Genomic DNA, 8,681 nt, shown 5'->3' with positions numbered 1-8,681 from the left:
GAAAGGTGAAATGTCAGGTCATTTTTAGCATGGCATGTTTTGCCTTTTTGTTTCTTCTGGGAACGTTTGCCTAACTGGTATGTTTGCTTACAGTGATAAATCAGACTTAAAAGCCAATATGCTTTACTGAAATGTGACATTCTTCTGAACTTTAAATCAATTGCATTGATTCAATTGTAGAACATAAGTGAAGACTAATGTTCTTTTCATGTTCATTAGTTTCTAATTTACATAAGATAGAAAGATGTTAATATAGTCCAGAGTCTTTGTGGAAAATTGTTTTAGATGATTTAAAGAAAATAGGACTTCTGTTTTCATTTGCAGTGAGACATTAAAACATGTATCCAAGTTAATTGCCACCACTTTCTCTCTTTTCTTGTGAAAGAACACTTTGGACCACTGACTGAGTCAGGGCAGCCTTGTGAATCACACCATTGCTGTTAAAAGCAACACTGGTTTTCACCAAAGTTTTACCAGAAGTAAAAATAACATGTCATCTCTTTGTTTAAAGTATAGAAGAAATATTCACCAATCAGTATTGAACTTGCAGACTTTGAAACACTTCCCATTAACATGGCACGTAAATAACTTCCCCTGAATCTTTTATGAACTCCCATGCCTTGTGAAATGATTTGTTTGATTTCTGAATCTTAATCCTGTGTAGATTTTCACTGCAGGACATTAAGGTAATATACTATTACAAAGTGATTGGGAAAGTGCATATGCCATGTTGTTTGATCAAAGGAAATATCCTTTGCTTGTGGAGGACTTAACAGCAATCATTGACATGGTTTCTTGCTAATTTAGATTTAAAGTAAAACTCTCTTACTGAAGTGCTGAATTTTTCCTCTTTGCACATTCTGAGACTCAATTTCCATGCCTCCAAAAAAGAGTACAAGATTTCTGCCTCCTTTTTCAGAATAATTACACTACCCTTTATTTAACTACCTCTGGGACTTATGTTAGAAGTGCTCAATAATGAGACTTCATCGGTTATTTTTCTTGTGTCTACCTTTTCCTGGCATTCATTTATCCCTGGCATGTTTACTCATGTGGAAGACAAGAAGGTCTTCCTTTTTCATTGTTTAGAATTTGATTTGGCTGTAGAAATAAATCTATGTACTGAGGGAGGAAGTAGTTCACTTTGGTTGTGGAAATACATGAAGTGAAGGTCAAATTAGAAAGGTACACATGAACCAACAAACTGCCATAGAGTGGTTATTGAGGTCACAGTAGGCATTCTTATATTTTCTTGTTTTAAAACATTTATTTTCTTCTTCCTTCTCAATTTTTACACAGCCTTTTTAAAAAATAGAATATGAACGGGCTAAGTTTTCAAGGCTGTTACAAATATCAGACTTTTCTTTTACTTTTTTAGTATAGAATAGAGTTTGTTTATTCGGGGCATGGAGAGGGGAGTTAAGAGGGTAAAGGGGCAGAGATAAAGGCAGAACGAGGGAAAGAGCAGAGAAGTAGAGACCTGACCACATGGAGAGAGAGGGGAAGGGAATGGGACAAGAGGGGGAACAAGAAGGGCAAGAGCAGAGGGAGAGAGAGAGAGAGAGAGAGAGAGAGAGAGAGAGAGAGAGAGAGAAGCAAGAGAGCCAGACTTTTCTCTGAAGGAATAAATCTTTATCCAATGGGGCCTGCACCCCTATGACTGGTGAGAAATTCTCTGAACTCTGAAGTCCTTGGGGTTTGGCAAGAATGGAAAAAGAAGGGGGGATAGAGGAAATCACATACACACACACACACACACACACACACACACACACACACACACACAATCACAGAGTAGATAAAGCATGATAAGCTAATTCCATACATACACATACATACATACATACACACACACACACACATGCACATACATACATAAACTTTGAATGGGTGGAGCAAAGCCCCGACCAACTTTACACATATACATATTTACATATACAGATTTGGTGTATGAAGCAAACTTCAACAAGCAGATTCCAACTTTATTTTTTCTCCCATAGCTTATATATCCTAGAAAAATCTTTTAAGGAGTACAGAAATCACAATGTGATTACATTCTATTTTTCATTAAATGATGTATCATAATAAGAATGGGTAGAAAACCATGTTCTTGAATACCCTCATGTGAATAAACATGTAGTACAGGTGAAGGAAACAAAAGCAGCAACAACAAAATATTCCAAAGAACCCAAATACATTCATAACTTGTTATTTATTAACAAAAATGTAAACAAGCAAGGCCATTTTTTTATCCAGTTTTTCCTTAATGGCAGGCAACAATTTGTGGTTACGGAGAAAGAATCAATTATTTTAGAATTTATCTTTAAAAGTAATCCTATAAAAATGTTAAAAGAATCAGAAATCTAAAGTTTTATATAAAGGCCAATAAAAGTCATTTCTACTTTAAATCCTCAGAATGCACACTGCTCATCAGTAATTTTTATTAAGTCACAACAGGAAGCTGAAGGCAAAATGGGTACAAGAAATTGTCACCTGGATCACCAGTCCTGCTTCAACAAAGAGTTACCTTAGTCACTACCTTTAGGCTGCCATTGTTCCTGTTCCCTGACCTTAAAAAAAAAAAAAAAAAAAAAAAAAAAAAAAAAAGTCTTATTAAGAGTGTGTTTTTCTGAACTTCAAACTGTTCTCTAAGATTTGTTACAATAGAGCCACTAACAAGACTATCTTAACCTCACTAACAGTCTGCTTCTCCACATTCTTTCTAAGGGTGTTGGTCATTACAAATAATCTGCATTTCTAAATTCTTTCTAAGGGTGGTGACTGAATCATTAATCTGTTCCAGGAGCAATGCCTGAAAATGATCAAGCACTATTATTGTGAGTGCCAGTGATACTCGCCAGTTAGGGGCTGGAAATCCCCTTTAGAGTTTTCATACAATTCTTAGATGAAGACAGCTGTGAATGCAACAAGCAGAGGAAAACTCCCTACAGCATGAAGTCCCCAGGACATGTAGTCCTGGGCTTCTGCCTCTCCTAGCTACACCCTTCTTGGTTGTGCTAGCCAGTGGGCCACATTTTTATGTTCTAAAACTGTTTTGCTATTCCTCTTGCACGGTGCTCAACAATGACAATGCTGCCCTTGCTTCAATTACCCACAAACTAGGTACCTCACCTTCTCTGTTTTCGAAACCGCACTACATTTGAGACACTGATAAGCTTTTTACATGCATCTTACCATATCCCTTGCCATATCTGTGCAGAAATTTGGAATGGATATTGGCATCAAAGTTTGATTGATTTGGATAAAGCATACTTTGAGAAGTCATTCGAAATTGTATTTCTTTGATTTCAGGAACTGATACTTATAAAGGGATGAATATTGGAAAAATTAAGAATTTAGGATAGAGTTCAATTTGACATTGCAGTAACCCATTATCATAGTAATCATAAAAAAGGAAATAATTCTCTTATAAAAGAGAAAGGTCTTGAGAAATGGATGAGCTGTGGTGATTGGACCTCTATGTTGGCTTATTTTCATCTTTAGCAGGTGTCTTTTGTCCTCAAAACTGACTCATCACCAATATTGAATAAAACAAGAAAAAAATGGCGATCCAATAAAACATTAAATTGTTTAAGAAAGAAAGGCAAAAAACAAACATGACTTGCTATATTCCTGAAGGAAAAAATACATGTATGTATGTATGTATGGATGGATGGATGGATGGATGGATGGATGGATGGATGGATGGATGGATGGGTGGATGCATTTTTACTATATTTTAATCTTTTTTCATAGTCCAGTGACATTCCCCTCCTGGTCTTTCCTCTGATCACTCCCTATTCTACTCACCCTCCTCCATCTCCAAGAGGAAGTCCCCACCTCCCCACCCCACCCCACCCCACCCCACCCAGCCAGGTCTTCCTACTGCTTGAGGCCCCCAAGTGTCTCTCTTGAGGGAGGGTTAGGTGCATCTTTTCTCACTGAGGCCAAATCAGACAGTCCTCTGCTCTATACATGTCGGGGCCTCATATCAGCTGGTGTATGCTGCCTGGTTGATGGCTCAGTGTCTGAGAGATCATGGAGGTCCAGGTTAGTTGAGATTGCAGATCCTTCCATGGGGTCGCCCTCCTCCACAGTTTCTTCTAGCCCTTTCCCAATTCAACCACAGGGGTCACCAGCCTCTGTCTACTGGTTGGGTGTAAGTATCTATATCTGACTCTTTTGACTGCCTGTTGGGCCTCTCAGAGGGCAGCCATACCATGCTCCTGTTTGTAAGCACACCGCAGCATCAGTAATAGTGTCAGGCCTCAGAGCCTCCCCCTGAGCTGGATCCTGGTAGAATTTGCTGAAGGAGGGAGAGGCAGGAGTTCGAGGCCAGCCCGGGATACACATTTATTTATATGTTATGTCATAGCAAATGCTTGTGACCGATTTTGTCTAACAAAGTGATGTTGAAGTTTTGATTTATAAGTAGATATAGTTTTTAAATAATAGAAAAATTATAAAGAAATGGTAGGATAATGACAAAATGGCCTTTATTTTCAGAATGATGGAAGGAAATGTTAGATGAAACAACTGTAGGAGCTAAGGCGTAAGTTTGGGGAGAACTATACTTGAGTTTTTCCAATAAGCTTCTTATGCTTTAAGTGCAGAATTAATGCTCTCTCCTTCCTTGCCTCCTCTCTCCTTCCTTTCCCTTTGCTCCTTCATTTCCTTCTCATACCTATTTTTTTTTTTTGCTTGTTTGCTTGCTTGTTTGTGATAGTATCTTACAGTACAGACAAGAATAGCTTTTACTTCATAGTGCTCAACCTCTGTAAGCCCCCCTGAGTCCCAGGATTACAAACATGATCCACCATTCCTGGATCCACAAACAATTTTGTATCATTATATTTCTGTGGCTGAAACACTATATACAGATGTTTCTATATAACTCTACAAACCATTGTTTCATTTAGGAAGTATAAGTGAATAAAGTAAAAAAAAAATGATACCATTGAAGTTGTCAGATAGTATAAATCAGTTTGATTTGTGTTTATATTGGTTATGTAGGTTAAAGGAAGTACTCAAGAAAACTAAGATATAACAACTTTAATGTTTAAAACTACATTGTGTCCAAAGCCAATATATGGTAACTAGCAAAGAAGTGAGTAAATATTAATGCTAAATTGAGGGTATTTTGCAATAAAATAATCACTCATACTGACCTAAGAAGTATCAATATGCAATTTCTGAGTTCTCTTTTTACTTAATAGAAATATTAACCAATATTTATGCCATATGTTCTAATATATGTCTTTTATAGAACTTACAATGAAAGATTTTATATATATATATATATATATATACATATATATGCATATACATATATATATGTATGTGTGTGTGTGTGTGTGTGTGTGTATGTGTGTGTGTGTGTTTAGTATGAGGTATTCATCTTATGTATTAGGAGCATTTCCAGCAAATACAGTCATGAATATATACTTCTATCTTTCTCTAAGAACCATGTGTCAGGACATGCTCAGCATCCTTAATCCTGACTCAGAATGACCACTCTTTAGCTTCTTGGTCTGGTTGGCTCCTCTTGTTATCAAATAGTTTTCATTGTCTTTGTTTCCAAAAGTACTGTATGAACTTGTTTGGTATCTGTCACACACTAAGATGTCCCACGCCCTATAATTCCTTTGAGGTTGAAACATGTTACTCTTGTTTGTCTCCAGGACACAACAAATGATTGGCACATAGGTGGTAAGAGGCAGTACATGTGGAATGGATAAATGAGCCGCATAAAATCACCTCAGAGAGAAACAATGCCTATATATAGATAGAGTGGTTATAATTATTTGCAACTAAAAGTACAAATACTTTGTTAATATTGCCATTAAGTGAAAAAAGAACTCAAAAATTGCCTATTGCTACTTACTTCTTGGGTCAGTGTGAGTGATTATTTTATTTCAAAATACCCTAAATTTAGCACTAATATTTACTCACTTATTTTGCTAGTTACCATATATTGGCTTTGGTCAAATGTAGTTTTAAACTTTCAAGCTATTATATCGTGCTCACTTCAGTAGTACATATACTCAAATTGGAATGATACAGAAAAGATTAGAATGGCCCCTGTGCAAGGATGACATGCAAATTTATGAAGTGTCCCATATTTTTAAAACAGACCCAAAAGGACATGCATAATAAATACACAATTTCTCATGCAAATATAGTTTGCATAAAGGAATGTTTCCATTATTAAAGCTGTATAGTTCATAGAAAAAATAAAGCTGTTATATCTTAGTTTTCTTCAGTACTTCCTTTAGCCTACATAATCAATATAAACAAAAATCAAACTGATTTTTAGTATCTGACAACTTCAATGGTATCATTCTTTTACTTTAATCTAATCATTTATACTTCCTAAATGAAACAATTGTTTGTTGAGTTATATAGAAACATCTGTATATAGTATTTTAGCCAAGAATTATAAGGATACAATTATCAATCAGAGGCTAAATTCTTTAATAAAGGAGATTATTAGGGAGTGATATGCTTAAGAAAAACGTACTTTTTCCTTTGATGTAATTTATTTAATTATGAATCTATATGAATTTATTTTATTGCTGATTGTGTATCATTACTGTTTCATACAATCTTTTGCATATTAAAATTTGTTTCTTATGAGCTTAGAAAAGCTAATGCTGACACAAAACTGCTTATTGAATGAGTAAGTAGCACTTTTGAGAGAAGGTAAAATCATTTTCTAACCTATTTTCCTCTCATGTATTACATTCCATTTGCTCTTTCCCCCTCTTCCTCCCCTCCAAGTACCCCACTTATCTCACCCAGAACCATTCCTTCTCCTTCCCCTTCAGAACAAGGCAGACTACCACCCAGTGGTATCAACCAAACATGGAATATCAAATTGCAACAAGACTCATATTCCCACATATTAAGGCTTGAGGAGGCAGCCAAGTAGAGAAGTACATGATCCCAAAAGCAGGCAAAAGAGTCAGAGGCAAAAGAGTTAGGAGTCTCACAAGAATACCAAGCTCCACAACCATAACATATCTGCAGAGGACCTGGGTCAGACCCAAGCAGGCTCTCTGATAGTCAGTTTAGTCTCTGTGAGCCCCTGTGAGCCCTGGTTGTCCCCTTTGGCATCTACAATCCTTCCTTTCCCTCTTACACAGGATGCCCCAAGATCCACCTAATGTTTGCCTGTGAGTCTCTGCATCTGCTTCCATCAGTTCCTGGATGAAGCCTCTGTGATGATGATTATGCTAGGTTCTGGTCTATGTGCATAGCAGAGTATCATTAGGAATCATATAGTTGACTTTTGGGGGCTGGCCATATTTGCTTTTATTCTAGGTCTCTGGATAATTTAGCTTCTAATACCTGCCCCTCCATGCAGTGTCACTTGTTGGTTCCATCTTGTAGCAGGGGTCTCAAGCTGGACCAGTCATTGCTTGGCCACTCCTAAATAAGTTCTGTGCCACACAATTTATTGGTACAATGAACTGTTGATTTAAGGGTTTTTTGGCTGGGTTGGTGCCCTCATCCCTTTACTGGAAGTAGTGCCTGTTTACAGATAGTTCTGGCTTATACTCTGTATTTCCTATTCCAAGGAGTGTTAGGTAGGGTCACTCTTATAGATTCCTAAGAGTTTTCATTGTGTAAATGTCACTGCTATTTCCTCAAATGGAGGGATGAGATGAGAGCTGTACCAAAGCTATGTGATACACAGCTTGTGCTGAGCCCATAGCATTTCCTTCTCTGTTCTAACTATCCCTAGGACTAGGCTTGGAAGGTTCTAGCCTCCATACAATCTAATCTTCCAAGATAACTGATTCAAACTGACTTCTATTGGCTTTGAACTTTATTGCTCTGCTTGGCTTCAAACTAACTCTGGCAATCTGTTATAATCTTCTGACTTCTTCACATCCTTTGGTGGTTCTGTTTTCACTTGTAGACTGTCTTTCTAAAACTGTCCCAGTAAAATTTCCCCTCTCTCTGTCTGTATTGATCACTTAAATTGCCTCTCTTCAGTGTCTTCTTGAAAGTTGGGTATATCCTATCTCTGACTCATTATGTCAAAATTTTCTCTGATTTGTCACTTTTTTTCTGCTTCTCAATTAGACTGCACTTTCAAACATGGTTGTGTCCTCTTACAAACAAAGATTTTTCCATGTTTTGTCTTTCTTGATCTTGGTTACCTTATTCAGGATAACTATTTCTAATTCCATCCATTTCCCTGAAATATTCATGTGTTTTTTTTGTTTGTTTGTTTGTTTGTTTTTAACAGCCGAGTAATACTCCCTTGTGTAAATGTACCACATTTTCTTTATCCATACCTTGGTTGAGGGACACCTACATTGTTTACAGTGATTGGCTTTTACAAATAAAGCTGCTATGCACATAGTTGAGCAAGTGTCCTTGTGGTAGGGTTGAGCATCCTTTGAGTATATGCCCAGGACTGGTATAGCTGGGTCTTAAAGATTTTGAGAAACTGCCATATTGATTTCTAAAGTGGCTGTAAAAGGCGGTACTCTCATCAGCAAAGGAAGAGTGTTACCTTTGTTTCAAATCCTCACAAGCATCAACTGTCACTTGTTTATTTTTTTCTTGACAATTTTGACTGGTATAAGATAGAATCTCAGAGGTATTTTGATTTGCATTTCTCTGATGGCCAAGATGTTAAACATTTCTTTAAGTGCTTCGTGGTCATT

General features: G+C 36.9%; 1 non-coding gene across 1 annotated transcript; it reads left to right on the top strand.

Moving 5' to 3' along the window:
- The first annotated feature begins 6,019 nt into the window (after nucleotides 1-6,019).
- On the top strand, nucleotides 6,020-6,126 carry LOC115064518. Its single transcript, XR_003844349.1, has one exon. It is a non-coding gene; the product is annotated as a U6 spliceosomal RNA (small nuclear RNA).
- Nucleotides 6,127-8,681: the final 2,555 nt, after the last annotated feature.

This window comes from Mus pahari, chromosome 7 (genome assembly GCF_900095145.1).
Source record: "Mus pahari chromosome 7, PAHARI_EIJ_v1.1, whole genome shotgun sequence".
Classification (NCBI taxonomy): domain Eukaryota; kingdom Metazoa; phylum Chordata; class Mammalia; order Rodentia; family Muridae; genus Mus; species Mus pahari.
This window is presented reverse-complemented; position numbering and strand designations above follow the sequence as displayed.